Source organism: Ursus arctos, unplaced genomic scaffold, assembly GCF_023065955.2.
Source record: "Ursus arctos isolate Adak ecotype North America unplaced genomic scaffold, UrsArc2.0 scaffold_8, whole genome shotgun sequence".
Lineage (NCBI taxonomy): Eukaryota > Metazoa > Chordata > Mammalia > Carnivora > Ursidae > Ursus > Ursus arctos.
In genome coordinates this window covers 33,256,395-33,272,948 of record NW_026623100.1, presented here as the reverse complement: position 1 = coordinate 33,272,948, position 16,554 = coordinate 33,256,395, and the positions used below count along the sequence as shown (strand labels likewise).

At 38.0% G+C, this 16,554-nt stretch overlaps 1 pseudogene; it reads left to right on the top strand.

Annotated features, from left to right (window-relative positions):
• Positions 1–15,093: 15,093 nt before the first annotated feature.
• On the top strand, positions 15,094–15,358 carry LOC113268863 (28S ribosomal protein S21, mitochondrial-like; annotated as a pseudogene).
• Positions 15,359–16,554: the final 1,196 nt, after the last annotated feature.

Sequence of the window (16,554 nt, the reverse complement as noted above, 5' to 3'; positions counted from 1 at the left end):
GGGCCGTATGCTTGGGGAATGATTGTCAACACGTATTTGGGGGGGGGGTGCTTAGAGATAAAGGAGGTTTCTAAAGGAATTTTTATATGTTAAAGTAGACTTATAGGATCCTGGGGTTCGGGCTAAGATTGCCTTTTCCCCTAAGCAAAGTATTAACTTCGAGGCAGTTGAGTCCCTAGCGGAATGTCACTCTGCCTGTTTCAAGGACTTGTCAATGGGCTGTAGGTCATAAGGAAATTTAATAGTTTCTCTTCTGCCTTTGTTTCCCACATCACTTCCAACTATCTGACATACTGGAAAAGGCAAAACTACAGAGATAGTAGAAGGATGAGTGGTTGCCAGAGGTTGGAAGGTGAAGAGGGATAAATACGCAGAGCACAGGATTTTTAGGGCAGTGAAACTACTTTGTATGGTACTGAATGGTGGATATATGTCATTACATGCTTGCCCATATCCATAGAATGTCCAAAGTCAAGAGTGAACCCTGATGTAAACTATGGGCTTTGGTTGATGGTGTGTCAATGTAGGTTCATCCATTGTAATGAATGTGCTGCTCTGGTCGGTGATATTGCTATATGGGGGAGGGTGTGCATATGTAGGGGCAGAGGATGTATTGGAAATCTCTGTAACTTTCTGCTCAATCTTGTGATGTCATTTTCACAGTTCCATTGGCCGGAACTTAAAAAAAAAAAAAGGAACATTTGAATCCATGTGAACATTTTGATTGTTAAACCTCAAATATGACTTAATAGATTAAGATTTTGGGAATAAAGACACATCCAAGGCGACAACGTGTAGACCAAGCTTCAGCCTAGAGCAATCTGAGCTGTCAAGGACATTAAAGCTCATTAGCAGGATTCCTCCACAGAAACACTGGCAGCCACAGTCCTGAATTTCACAGTTCTTAGAAAAATCTTCTCATCGATGTTGGGGTGTTGCACTCAAGCTGAGAGGTATTTAATTGAAAGGCAAACATATTGGTTTTATATCTTGTGCTTTCTGGAGGGGGTAGCTTTTTTTATTTTTAAAGTGACAATAGTGAGAAAAAAGAAGGGGGTGGAATCCACTCACCTGTGACTGTATTAAACCACCCAGTAGCTGTTTATAACATAACACATCATTCCATCCTATAAGAAGTCTTTAACATATGAAAAGGAGGCCTTACTGAGGGATTAACAAACTCAACTGGGTGAAATGCTACACTTGCTTTTGATGGTATGAGATTTATCTTCTGCAATCTATTGATATTATTTTCCCACTGTTTTCTTAAAGATTAGCCGTAGGGAATTTAAATAATTAGGCATAAAATCTCTGGCATTATATTTAATCAATCACATCTTAGTTTTCAGCCGAGGCAAGAGCTGTGGTCAGCTGTGGGAAAGGCAGACACAGCAGAGGAGACCTGGCCAAGCTGCCCTCCTCACCAGCTGTGTGGGCTTGTTCTCAAGATGACCAGGGTGTCCAGGAACAAGCCACAACCTCAAGCAGTCTGCTCACTCTGCTGGCATTTTTGTTTGTTTATTGTGCAGCCTGGTGTTCTTTGCAGGCAATGGAACCCAAAAAGGAGTAAGAACAAACAAATGCGACTTTGAAGGCCCACCCCTCTAGGAGAATTTTGGGGATTTTATAACTCTCATGGTTCCAGGAAGGATGGGGAGAAATAACGAAATTGTGTAGGCTAATAAAAAATGCCTATGAGTCAGGCTAGTTTTTAACATTTCGGGTTGTAGGTATAGTAGTCAGGGTTCTTCAGAGAAATAGAACCAATAAGATGTGTGTGCACATGCAGATGGGGGGGGGGGAGAGAGAGAGAGAGAGAGAGAGAGAGAGAGAGAGAGACTTCAAAGAATTGGTTCATGTGATTATGGAGACTAACAAGTCCAAAATCTTCAGGGTAGGCTGTCAGGCTGGGAGGAGCTAATGTTGTAGTAAAGTCCAAAGACCTCTAGCAGCAGAATTATTTCTTTTTCCGGGAAGTCAATCTTTGTTCTATTAAGGCCTTCGACTGATTGAATAAGACCCACCTGCATTGTGGAGGGTAATCTGCTTTACTCAAAGTTCACTTAAATGTTAAGCTCATCCAAAAAACATTCTCATAGTAACATCCAGAATAATGTTTCACTAAATATCTTGGCACTGTAGCCCAGCCAAGTTGACACATAAAACTAACCATCATGATGGGTTCCTTGTTAACTAGTAAGACCAGATATTGTATATTTGCATCCTATCAAATTCCACTATACTTTGAGAAGATAAGCCTAGGAAAGAGTATAGTGCACATGTAAGTCAGAATCTTTAAGATGGATATAAAAACCTAGTTTAAAAAATGGGATAACAATAGGATATGAGTCTAAATAATAAAAATCAATAGTCAACATTTATTTGTTACTATGTGTTAGGAATGTTTCAATCCTCATAAACCTTTGTGAGGTAGAAAATACCCAGAATCAATAAACTGGGTTCAAATTCCAGCTCTACCACTCCCTGGCTGTGTGACCTTGGCAAGGCCTTTAGCCTCTCTGTTCTTTGGTTTCCTTAAAAGGAAAACATAGCGCTCACTGCCAGGATTATTCAGAAGATAAAATGAGTATTCTCATAGCAAGTATTTAGAACAGAGCCTGGCATACTAGAGGCACTCAGTGAAAATTAGCCATTATTGTTATAGAGGATAATAGAACAAAATGATGGAGACCAAGAAGGCATGATATCCATCTGGAACCTAGAAATGGCATATTGGCTACATGCCAATATCCAACATGTTTATAAGTAGAAAAATGAACATGTCCTTCCACTGAAGTCATATGAGCCTGAAGTTCAACTGAAAAAAGACCATTCCAGTCTCCCTTGGCAAACCCATGACTAATTTTGCCAACAGGGAGTATGAGGGGAGTCCTAATACTTGTCTCCAATACATTGTGTCCAGTACTGTCACTGTTGATTTCTCTTTATTGAGTTTGAATTGAGTAAAACCATCTACGCTGGAAGTTTCCCCTAAAGGTGATGGGGAAAAAAGGGAGTGGCAGCAAAAAAATGCCCCCACTGAGCAATCCAAGGTGATTCAGGATGGGCTCAGGTGAGGGACCTCGCAGGCCTAACCTTCCTTGAGTTTATTTTAGCACATCTCAGGCTATAAGGAGTTAGTTATCTTGCAGAAACACTTTGTGACTTATGGTAGTACTGGGATCTCTGTACTGAAAATCAATGTGTATTTTGTTTCTTTTTAGAGAGTTTCAACAATAGTAGCCCAAAACACTTTAGAATACTCCTTGTGCCATTAAAAGTCAGCAGCTGCCATAGACCTTAGATTTTCTGTAACTCAGCTAAGGGCATTTTAGAACTGTGATGACCCAAGTCGCAAAGGAACCATTGGCAAGATCTTTAGATCTAAGTGCTTCTTTTTTTTTTTTTTTATGATTTTTTATTATATTATGTTAGTCACCATACAGTACATCCCCGGTTTCCGATGTAAGGCTCGATGATTCATTAGTTGTGTATAACACCCAGTGCACCATGCAATACGTGCCCTCCTTACTACCCATCACCAGCCTATCCCATTCCCCCACCCCCCTCCCCTCTGAAGTCCTCAGTTTGTTTCTCATAAGATCTAAGTGCTTCTTAATTTAACAACTCATTGCTGAGATTCCCAGCTTTTCCCACCCTTAATTGTGAAGCTGAACTGATTTCTGAGCGTAGATTGCATACTACCTTTAACTATTTGGTTCTCTTTTCTTCTTTGACTTTGCCTGTTGCTGCTTGTGAAACAATGCCCTCATTAGTTTCTTTTGCCTGGGGATTCAGTTAAATAAGAGATTTCAAACTTACATAACTGTTTTCTGACCAGGATAGAATCCTAAAAGAACTCCCCTTCACCTAAAAATCCATGTCATAGGCCTCATGTTGTTGTTTTGTGCTTCTGGGCTCACTCTTTGAATTCTAAGTACGGAAAACCAATAAACAGTAATAATGATTTTTATGCTAACTAGGTTGAAATGGATTCTCCAGTCCACTATTAAAAATAAAAAATCAGTCAGATGATAACACAGAGGACAGCAATTTGTTAGGTGATCAGGGTTATTTACTAATGTTCTGACGGCTCCACTTAGCATAAAGGTGAACTGGAGGCAATTCTGACCATATAGGCCCCCACACGATGTTTTATTGGCTTGGCCAATTTATAAATCCTATATCCATGAGATAATTGGCAACTCACTCCTTCACAGATGTGGGTTATGCAATCAGGGTGGGAAAAAGATTCACTGAAGCTGACCTGATGGAAATCTTTACTTTCAATCTATAAAATATAATGAGGTTATGAATATAAAAGTGTGGCCAAATACCAGTGTTTTGTATACAAATGTATACAAATGTAAGGAGATATTGTATTATCAACACCTGTCTGTCTATTAAATATTAAGATAATCAGTGTTATGACCTTATATTTTACTTTTTTGCAAGCAGTTCTCCAGACCTTCCTAGTGGAGTCCAACTTCAGTTTCAAAGACTATATGTTAGGATTTTTTTCAATGAGTTATTTTCTTCTGTTTACTCATCCATTATTTTCATAGTGGGTCTTATAGATCCATACCTGTTAATCAACTGTAATAGTAAATGTAATACCATAGACACATGGAGGGTCAGTTTGCCAGCTGGCATAAACTGTGAAAGGTGGAGTGCATGTGTGTATGTGTCATAAATTGCTCTGCATGGTGATATAGCCATTGTTATTTGCAGAAAACTTTTTATTTTTGTTAGGTCAAGAAGGCTGTAATTCTCCAAGTGATCCTTGAACCTTATTTAATGCAGCCAACCACAAAAGGAGCTGGGTTGAACTTTGGTGTCTGCAAGTTAGAAAGTAATAACTTTCTCATCTCTTCTGTAAGTGACTTATGCCATGTGATGAATGCAGACCCTTCCCTCACAAGGGTTTCTTGATATTATACACTTGTAGCAAATAAGGTTAGAACCTTTAAAATATAGCATTTAGTAATGTGCTGGAAATAGCTTCTTCCTGATTCCTTTAAAGGTCACCGCATTTGCTTTCCAGGCGTCATTTTAGCTCTAGCCTCTACAGAGTGGAACTGAGAACATGCTTGCCTTCGCGCCTTCAATTTTCCCAAGCTTAAGAGTAAAATGGCAAGATCTTTCACATAAAGTGGAGTGTGTGTGTGTCTCTGTGTGCGTGTGTGTTTTCTCATGAGTTTAGACGTTATAAATGCATTACCAAGAGAATCTTAATGTTGGTTATATACAGCGACACTGTTTCTTCAGTTGGAGGTAGGGTTATTATCTTGTAATATCCTCAGTTCGGAAGCCAAGCTTGTGGGATGAAACAGGCAACATCTACTAAAGGAAAGTAAACTCTGGGGAAAGCAGTCAATTACTTGTGCTTTTCCTGAGCACTCCGTGGACCATGCTTCACCAAACCCAAGTATATTAACAAAACCCTAGCCAGATAATTAGCGTCAGCCCACAAAATTTGCTCCGGTTCCACTGAAAAAAGCAAATTCATTAAGCCATTGATATAAAGCAAGAAAACATAGTCAATTGTGGCACTGCTATCAAAATTAGATTGGAATGGCGGATTGAAATGAGAGACTATTTCACACCAACTGATACAAATCAGGTCCAGACTGGCAAAAAGAGAGTGGATTCTCTTGTAAGGCATATTTCACTAGAATCATCATTGTCATTTGTTAGCACTGTCAGTATCCTTACCTTCTTCACATCTCCATCATTAGTATTATTGCTAACGTCATCATTGTCCTGTTTATAGTCAGCAGTTGTGTTTCTTTTTAGAAGTACGCTAAAGATTAGAAGTGCTACATATCTGCTAACCACCCGTACTCTGTTCACCATGCCCTAGCTAATTCTGATCCTCTCCCTGCCCACTAAAATTTCTACCTAGAACTCAAAGCTGGTCTAAATTCTTTCTTCTTCCAGGACCTCCCTTCTGAATTCCCCATAGCAGCCATTATCAGGCTATTATTAATTTTTCATTTAAAATTATGTTTTGGTTATTAGCAATCTTTTCAAATATGCATATTTTGTTGGTTCAGCTAGAATATAAGGGTCTTTGTACATTGGTGTAAATACCATATTATTTAGATTAGTGCCTTGTATGTAGTATTATGTAATATTTAGTAAATATTCAAAAAATATTTATCGGTAGTTTGCAGTTGTACAGAGGAGTTGGAGAATTTGTTCACAGTCAAAATGTTCCTATAAATGGTGTTAATTTAGCCAGAGGAGTTTGTATTTGGAGATGATACCATATGTACTTATGGTGGAAAATTTCATGAGTGGGAAGTCAAGGAAGTTGGAATTTGTATGAAGTGGAGATCTTTCAGAAGAAAGAGCACTTGGCCTGTTTTTAAAAAATGTTCTATGCATGAGATCTATGGGTTTGGCAAAATCTGTTGAGAGGGTTGGAAAAAATGCTATGAGGGGATGTAAACATGAAATCAGAGGGTTAAGCCAGCGACACAAAAAGTGAGTGAGATAAGTGTGGGAAAACTGACAGGTGAAACAGCACTGAAAATCACGGTCAAGAGTTTGAATTGGGCTAGATGGATGACAACTGTCCTGATTTTGAATAACGAGAGTATCCCATCCATACAGCACCATGTACAAGATTGTTTTAGTGGGAACAAAATGTGAGCAGGGAGAAGAGATTGCCATAGCTCATGGATAGAATAACCTGAATCTGAGCAGGGGCATAAGAGAAGAAGAGGGAGAGATGAATGACACACAGAAGAGCTGCTTAGACTTGCAAACTGACCTGTATAAGGGGCAATGGGGGGGAGATTGATATTGTTGATGATACTGAAGCCTCAGGAGAAAAGAAAGAATTTGCCTTTGTCTTTCCCAAGGTAGGAAAGGTGAGCAGTGAAATTGTATAATCCCAGTTAATAAAGAGAGTGGGTGGATAGAAGATCATTCATTCCCTCACTCCAGAGAGATCTTTCCTTAGGCTTCAGCTGATGGACAATAATGGGAAGGCTTAAGTTTATATAGACTTTGGACTTGTGAGTTGAGCTGTCTTTAGCCTTTTAGGAGAGAGAGGGTGCAGAAAGCCACTGACTGGAACTCAGGAGTACCAGGTTCTAGACTCCTATGTCTTTCAACTGGAAGTCTAGCTTCTCCGAGCTTTTGAGAAACAAGAGGAACAGACTAAAGAGTTTCTAAGCAAGCCTTCATAGTCAGTGTTCTACACTGCATTTCAGCACTCCATTGCCTGAGATTTGACAGCATGGTGTTGGTTGAAAGTATAACTTCTGTGGATTCAGCCCAGATGGGTGTATAGAACTCCTATTTATCAGAGTCAGAAAATCAGAGAATATCTATTCAACATCTGCATTTTGTAATGTATATTGATTTACATCAAATTTTGTTCCAGGGATGTTTCTTTCAAAGTCATTTGTAGTTGACTTTGCTGCCAGGGAGCTAGTCAAATATGACAAAGATGGGAAAGATGAGGGTATTAAAAGATAGGGGGAAAAGAAAACAGACACCTTGGAGGGAGAACTACATTTTTGTTCATGTGCGACTTTCAGGAATGTGGAATGTAGGTTGATCAATGAAACACCCAGAAATGTGTTTACATCCTTACAAATGAACAGACAGTATCTGTGCTTGCAGCCCCACATTCATGCAGTTTCTTTTCCTTTTGACTTGGAAATGTTAGCTTGTGTGAGTTTCAGAATAACATCCTGCCATGTGAACTCTCTCCATTTAGATAATTTATTTTCAGTAAGTGAAATGGCACCTTACTGCAGCTTGGAATTTCCCAGGCGCCTTCAAATACATACATCTAAGACATTATAAGATATATGAATATATATCCTTGACTAATGGTTCAAAATGCCATCCACACCTGAATCTGATGAAGCTTTTAGCTCCAACTACCAATTTACAGGAGGGAAGAGAGAAAAGTGTTAAACTATACCATGGGGGATGCAATCAGCTACATCCGGACTGTAGAAAAATCTTTAGGGGATATTACCTGATTTTTTAACAAACATATTACATGAAAGACAAAAGAGAAATGAAATGGAACCCATAGATCAAAGGATATTAAATATTTACAAATGAATTGCAATATGTGGACTTCATTTGCCTCCTAATGCAGACATACAAATTTTAAAATTATGACAATTACAAGACAATTGTAAATGTGAACATTGACTAGATAATTGACAATTATTTAGAAAATATTGCTAATTTTAAGAGCTGTGATAATGGTATTATGATTTCTTAAAGATTCATTATCTTTTGGAGGTACATGCGTTACTTACTGAAATATTTGCAGATGAATGATATGATGTATAAGTTGCTTCAAAATAACATAGGAAGGGGGAGTAACTGAAACCAGGATTGACCATGAGTTTATTGCTGAAGCTGGGTGATGGGTATGCAATAGTTCATTGTACTATTCTGTGCTTGAAATTCACCACAATAAGAACATTTTTTTTAATGCCATCAATTTGCATTGAGCAGTGTCTTTGATTCTTGGAGCTTTCTCAGTACTTCAAGTGACAGGTTAGATCATCCCTGAAAGAATGTGATATAGGTATTGTTGCCTTTTGGGTAGAAGGTGGTGTTAATGCTAAAAAGGGGGAAGCATTCTTAACAAAAATATTTTTTATTTTTTGAATTTGTACTGTACTACTGGATTCTTCCCCTGTCCCCTCAGTTTCTAAACTGGGATTGGAAGAGGAAAAAAAGAATCAGGAGGAAAAAAAAAAAATCTTAATTTTTGTGGCATTGCTGTTTCTATCAAGCAGTCCTTTTGGCCTTTTAAAAAAGGCAAATTCCTGATGAAAAGGACCCCTATTCACTGACCAGTCCCAGCATTTAGACTCAGACTTAATTCTTCTGGGTTCTGTGTGATTTCCAAGCAATACATATGCTTTAGAGAAACTAAGGACATTGGGAATCCAAATCAAACACCTATAGGTGTGGTTTCTCTACCCTTCACTTTCTGGAGCCCACAGAAGGATGGAATGAACAGTTCTCTTTGCTCTCATCTCCCTCCTGGTGATATCTGTAATGGACATTTGTCCTAAGAGTAACTTTTGTTGATGTATTCCCTTCTCTCCTCCATCCTACCAATGGAGGATTAGAGTCAGCTGGCCTCACTCCCTGCTTTAGGGTTGGGCTCAGATTGGCTTAATCCACTCAATACATTCTGTTCCTTTGGTTTGGGCTGTTGGTTGTGGGAAGGACATATTCCCCCATGTGAGTTCACCCAGGGTATTACTCAGCACTGTTGTAAATCAGGGACAGAAGGAATCTCTCCTATTGGACTTGAACAAGGACAATTGTATCCCTGACTTTGTTAAGCAGTATCCTGCTACCAGAGGAGAGTGGGTATTAAAATGGAGCTCATATTGAGGATTGCTAGGCAGAAATATGGAAAGAAATTTTGTCTTTGGAAATATGACTAGATCAATATGCAGATATGGCTAGGTCAATTAACCATGAATATGCCTTTTTCTTGAGGCTGTATTCTGAGGGTCAGTAAGTCTTGATTATTTAATCCAAATGAATCGTGTTTTATCTTATTTGTAACTAAGAGCATCTTAGTACAAATGGAACATTCTTCCCTATTGACATAGAAATGATGGAGATATAACATTTTCATGAAGAATCCAGCGGTAAGAATATACTGCTCACTTTGCCTCTTGAATTGGTCTTGAATTGGCCCCATATCAGATATATTAAGACAAGATTAGTTGGAGACATCAAATAAACATGTCATGTGATTAGACAAACCTAAAGGCATAATTTTGCTGAGTCTCATCCTTTCTGGTGGACCTAGAAAATTCTGAAGAGTACCAAGTGAAAAGGTAGAGGTAATACTTCAAGATCTGCAGAGGAACCTGTGTGATATCACTAGATGCTGGGAACTAGGAGAGAAGAAAGGCTGAGCTTAGGTTCTTACCATTTCAGTTCCATCTTTGGAAAAAACCCACGTCAGCTGTATAGATCAGCATGCATGCCCCAAATGGCACTAGATTGCTCCATGCGAATGAACCACATTTGCTTTATTTTACCTTTTTATTTATTAACTGTATTGATTGACTACCATATTTATGCTGGCCACTGGTTGAAATATTCTAGTGTGAGAAGATCAGACAGTAAGCAACTAGACAAGTGAATCTGTCATCTCTCAGATAGCAGTAAGTGCTCAGGAGAAAAAGAAAGTAGAATAAAGCAGTCTAGAAAGTACTAAGGAGGAGGAATATAGTATATAGTGTTCAAGAAGATGACACTTGAACAGAAATCTGAAACATGAAGGATGCTTCCAGAACAAGTTAAATTTGGGTATCAACCATTTTTACATACTTTTTAGTTTGGGAAGGGAATTCAGTGCAAATTTATAAAACAGGCCAAACAAAACAAATGTGGGCAAAGAAAGAGACAAAATCTCCCCCTTTATTTATTTATTTATTTATTTATTTATTTATTTAGAGACAGAGAGGGGAGGGAGGGGCAGGGGGAGAGGGAGAGGGAGAGGGAGCATCTTAAGCAGGCTCCATGCCCAGCGCAGAGCCAGATGTGGGGCTTGATCTTGCAACCCCGAGGTCATGACCTGAACCAAATCAAAAGTTGGATGCTTAACCGACTGAGCCACCAAGGCACCCCCAAAAATCTCCTCCCTTTTATAATTCCCTTGCATTCTCCTCATCTTAAACACTTGTCCACCACCCTGTCCATGGAAACAGAAGTTAAAATTTGTTGGGTAGTCAGCTATACTTTTGTCTAAGCTTATACAAATTTATACTCCCTGAAATACTCATGAATATGTATGTATGTTTATAATTATTTCTATTTCTTATAAAATTGGGATTATATTAGGGACTATTCTCTGCAATTTGCTCTATTTATGTAACAATATTTTGTTCACCATGATAATACACATTAACAGACATCTAACACAGTCCTCTCTGTCTTACCATTTGGTTGCTCCTTCTTTTCTTATATTTCTCATACTGGGTAATGGAAAAGAATAAAGCCTGTGATATAAATGGGTTCTCCTAAAATTTTCTTATACAATATATTCCAGATGATGGAAATCAGTGGAAATAAGAAAATATTTCATATAAGCACTTTTAGTGCTAAATTGCAATTTTTTATCTATCTATCATAGGTTTGCACAGGCCTCTAAAGTAATTTTGCTAGAAATTTGGGACAAAATCACAAAAAGGTAAATATTAGAGAGAACCATTGTTTAAGAGAACAATTGTTCAAGAACAATTGAAAGGTACTTAAAATATCACCTAATCTAATATTGTTCTATTAATTTGGTAAATATAATAGTAAGTGTCTAACATTTCAGTAGGCACCATGAAAGAAAAAGTTGTGTAGGACATAATCTTAGTCTTCATCTTAACATAAGGTCAAGCAAAGGCTCAAAGAGACTGGAAACCTTTTCCAAGACACAATAGGGAAGTGACAGATGTAATTTGAACAAGACCATCTGGCTCTGAGTTCAGGCCTCTTTTCCATTGTATCTCATGGTCTCCAAAGTTTCTAATAGTAAGTAACTGAAAGGCCAGTCCTGAGTGGTTGCATTTGCAAAAAGTTTACCCATTAGAGGTCCATGCAGTGAATGAAATACTAGTTAGTCCACTCTCATCCATCCAAGCTGGTAATTTACTCTGAAAACTTTTAGTGTAAAAATCTAATTTCAACCCATTTTCTCAGAGGGTTAAATTTTATTCCATTTCCTTTTCTCAAAGCTCTGTCAGTATATTAGACTAATGAGTGAATCAATTATTTAAAACTGGCAATATTTTTTATTATGTCTAATTAAGTGTTTAATCAGAACATTCTGGTCTTTAATCCTCTGAAAACAGCATTTGCCAGAGGATTAATGAAATGGATTGGTGAAACATTACTAACAAACCCTTTTACTCAGAGGACTAAGGAGGGAGCTGGAGCCTTAAAGGTGAAGGTGAAAAGGAATTTGTCACAGAAGAGACAGGAAATGGCAATATATCTAATAGCAGTTGAAGACCATGTTTCTGAACAGATTTTGACTGGGGAAGAGTAACTATAACTTCAGTTTGTGAAAAAAATATAAATGTTTGTTAAAATGCTAAAGAATGACTAAAAAAATTGAGTTTTATCTTGGTTTTGGATATGGAGTGTAGGTATCATAATGTTATCAGTTGTCCTTAAACTGTAAATTCAGTGCAATCATGTCAGAAATCCCTGTGGCTTTTTTTGGTGGAATTTAATAAGGTAATTTTGAATATTATGTGGAAGAGAAAAGCCCAAGGATAGTCAAGACATTTTTGGAGAAGAACAAGATGTGAAGTAGGGGGAGACGAATCTTAAGACACACACACACACACACACACACACACACACACACACACACACAATATGTCTTATAGTTTTGACCTAGGAATAGATAAATAGACCAATGAAAGAGAACAGAGTAGAAACAGATCCACTTATGTGGAACTTTGTGGGCACTATAAATAAATACAGTAATTATGGATTATTCAGTAAATAGTGCTAGGACATCCACTTTCCCTATAGAAAAATGAAATCAGATACCTACCTAACATCATACACAGAAATCAATTTCAGGTAGATCAATGGCTGAAATGAAAATGACAAAAATAAATAATTCAGGAAACTGTTATTTTGATTTTTTGATAGGTACTTTTTTTTAAGTAAAAGCAAAAAAATGCCCTAACTAAAACAAAATTTGATAAATTCAGATGCATTAAAATGAAGAAATGCATGTAAAAATCTCATAGAGAGAGTGAAAAGACAAGACCCAAACTTACAGAAAATATTTGCAACACATTAACTGTAAAAAAGAGTAGTATGTAGATAATAGAGAATTTCTACAAATCCATTAGAAAATGGCCAACAATTCTATAGAAAAATAAGCAAAAGAAGTGAACAGGCATTTCACAGAAAATGTGAATGGCCTGTAAACATACAAAACTATGTTTAATATCATTAATAATAATAGGAATATAAAACAGAACTTCAATAAAATATCTTCCATATACTTGTGAAGCAAAATATTTTTAAACTGTTGGCAATAGGAAGAGCCATCAAGAATTTGAAGCAATAGGAATTTCACATTCACTACTGGTGGGAATGTAAGTGGTACAACCACTTGGAGAAAAAAAAAAACTGTTCAGCCATGGCCAGTAAAGTTGAATACATCCATACTCTTTGAATCAAGAAATTCACTCCTAGGAATGGTCTCAGGAAAAATCTTGCACATGTACACTAGGAAACTCATTAAAAAATGTTCATAATAGAAATGTTTTTAAGAGCCAAAACCTGGGGAAAATGGTTGAATAAATAACCATCCATTCACACAATAAAATACTATGTAACAGTGAAAATAAATGGACAATAGCTGTATACATCAACGTGATGAATCTTAAGAACCTAATGCACGGGCAAGAAGGAAATCTAGAAGAATCCTTACCGTATGAAAAAGTTTAAGAAGAATAAAATCTGAAGAATTAATGGTTCAGGAATATGCTTAGATGGTAAAACCCTATAGAAAAGTGAAGAAATCACTAATGTAAAATTGAGGACAGTGGTTGCCGCAGCACATACTGTTTGAGTCATCAGTTCCATGAGCCATGCTCACTCTTCAAATAGCTTCTCTGTCTTCTCACTCTTTTAGTGCTTTGGTTTCATAGATTTAAATCTCACTTCTATTCCGAGAACTTCCGAGTTTTATATCTCCAATGCAGCTCTCCCCTGAACCACGGACTCCTATGTGGACACAGCTGCCTTTCCGCTGTGTCCATCTGGTTGTCTAACAAGTATCTTATCTTAGCTTGTCCAAACCTGAACTTCTGCTACCTGCACTCTCCCACCCCTGCCAAGTCCTGCTTCCTCAGCAGCCTGCCCCTCCTAGTGAACAACATTTTTACCTTTCTAGTTACTCAGGCAAAAGTAAACAAACACCTTGGACTCCAGGAAACAAACTAAGGGTTTCGGAGAGGGGGGTTGGGGGATGGGATAACGGGGTGATGGGTATTAAGGAGGGCACGTGTTGTGATGAGCACTGGTGTTATAGGCAACTAATGAATCATTGAACACTACATCGAAAACTAACGATGTACTATACAGTGGCTAACTGAACATAAAAACAAAAAAACCAAATGTGCCCCCCCCCGCTGCCGCCAAAAAAACCCCATTTTGGATTCTTTCTTGACTTCTTTATCTCCGTTCCTGAGTTCAGTCAATCAGCAAATCCTTTTGGCTCTACTTTCAAATTTTGTGCAGACTCTGACAACTCTCATGACTTCTACCAATACTGAACATGTCATCTTTCCTTGTGTCACCACCACTTTCCCCTACCCCCACCTCTCCATATCCTCCCTTACATCATTTTCCACATCACTCAAAGTGAAAACTAAATTTTCTTAGAGCCTTCCATGATCCACACAACCCCTTGCCTCCTGACCACATCTCCACCATCCTCTCCCTCCTTCATCTTGACCTCCGTGCTGTTGAATAAATCAAGAGTGCCACTTTCCCAGGGTTTTTGCACTAGCTCTTCCCTCTGCCTCGAATGTTCTTTCCACGGATGCCCACTTGGCTCACTTCCTCAGCCCTTTTAGCTTTTGCTCAAATGCTCCAAGTATGGCCTTTCCTATCTAGTCCTCCATCTCTCCCGTCTTCCCTCTTGTAGTTACCACCATTTCACATACTATATATTATACGTAGTTGTTTATTCTGTCTTCCCCAACTAGAACCTAAACTGCAAGAAGGTAAGGGTTTTTGTCTGCTTGATTCACTGCTGTATCCCCTTGAACGTAGCATTCTGCTTAACACGTAATACATGATCAGTATACAGTTAATGACTGAAGAGGAAAACATGGTGCTTTGAGGGAATTAAAACAAAACAAAACAAAAACAATTTGAATACAGTACATAATGGGTGAGAGACCAGCCTGGAAAGGTATAGTGGAACCAAATCAAGTTGCATATTTTTGCCATATTAGCATGGATTAAGAATTATATAAGCTAAGCTTTGCCAGAGCTGGTTCCTGAGGGCATGGGGTCCAGCAGAGTGAAGATTTAAATTCCAAGGTCATGGCAAAACATCTGAGGTTCATTGCCAGGACTGTGATAGCATAAGAAGGGAATGTGGAAGGTGCATACAGGACCCTAAATAGAATCCACACCATGGATGGACTCCCTGAGGATGTTAAGTGACAGTTGGTATTATAAAAAGTCTTGTCACGGACAACAAAGGGAAAGCCATGAAACCTTCTGCTGGATCTACAACATGGAAATGGCTTGCAAGTTCAGCTTCTTGATGTGTAAGAATCAGGCAGATCCATGGTAGGGCTGCTGAGACCTGTGGATAGTAGGCCCAGTATGAAAATCCCTATCCAGCTGTCTCCTGTCTTCCTCCAGTGCCATTTTCTCTTACCTTTATTATAAAAACGACCTGATTCTCCTATCCCCCCAACAAAAAAAGAATTATATAAGCTATATTACTTGCTCAATTTAACAAACATTATGCTCCTGATAAAGGAAATTCAACTCTGTCTACATCCACAGGGGACACTGGCTGTCATGCATAGCTAGCTATTTTAAGTCTGAATTTTCAAAATGTTCTGGTGTGTGTGTTAATGTTTGAAGTACTATCATGGATACAGACACACACACACACACACACAAATAGATACCATATAGTACACACATATACACATACACACATATATACACATGAGTATATTTACAGACATACATATATATGTGAGTTTTTGAAATAAGCAAGAAGAGACAGAAGCAATGCAATCAACATCAAGAACCATCTTATAAAAGCAGAAAGATGGAGAAGTGGATTGTTTGTGATCTATTGAACTTAGGACAAATGAATTTATGAACAGCCTTCCTGAATTAACCTATTTGTAAGTAGACTATATTGACTACACAGATTTTTATTTAGTTGTAGTCCATAATCCGACTATGGAAAATAATATCTTATAAACTAAGCCTCAGCAGGACAGAATTTCTAGTTAATGCCTATGAAGTGTTTATCCTGAATTGATTGGCTGTTCTATCACACACAGCCAGGTTGACTGGCCATTCTAAGCAACAGGACCATTTAGAAAGCTCACTATGATAATCCTTTTACAATACTCTGATGGACCATTTGTAAAGGGATAAATTTTGTTAGAACTAATGTGCCTAAACCACAATGGCCTCTGCCCAGTAAGATCACATATGTGGGCTGCTTGGTAATTTCAGATTTATTTTTATCACCTTGAACTGTTACGTATGGTTAATAATATAACAGCTAATTTATCCAATGTCAGAAGATCTGTTTGACTGTCATAATGTTTCCAGAAAAAAAAAAATCCCCTGTCCAATGAAAAGATACTATATGCTTTCACTATGGTCCTTCAGGTCTTTCAGAACTGAGTCTCTGTAGAAAACACGAGACTTGTATGCATATGTAAGCTGGCACTCTAGCTCCAGATGTAATTGAAGACACATTTCTCCATGGATTGAAGTGTTGTTTAGAAATACATTTCCCATTAT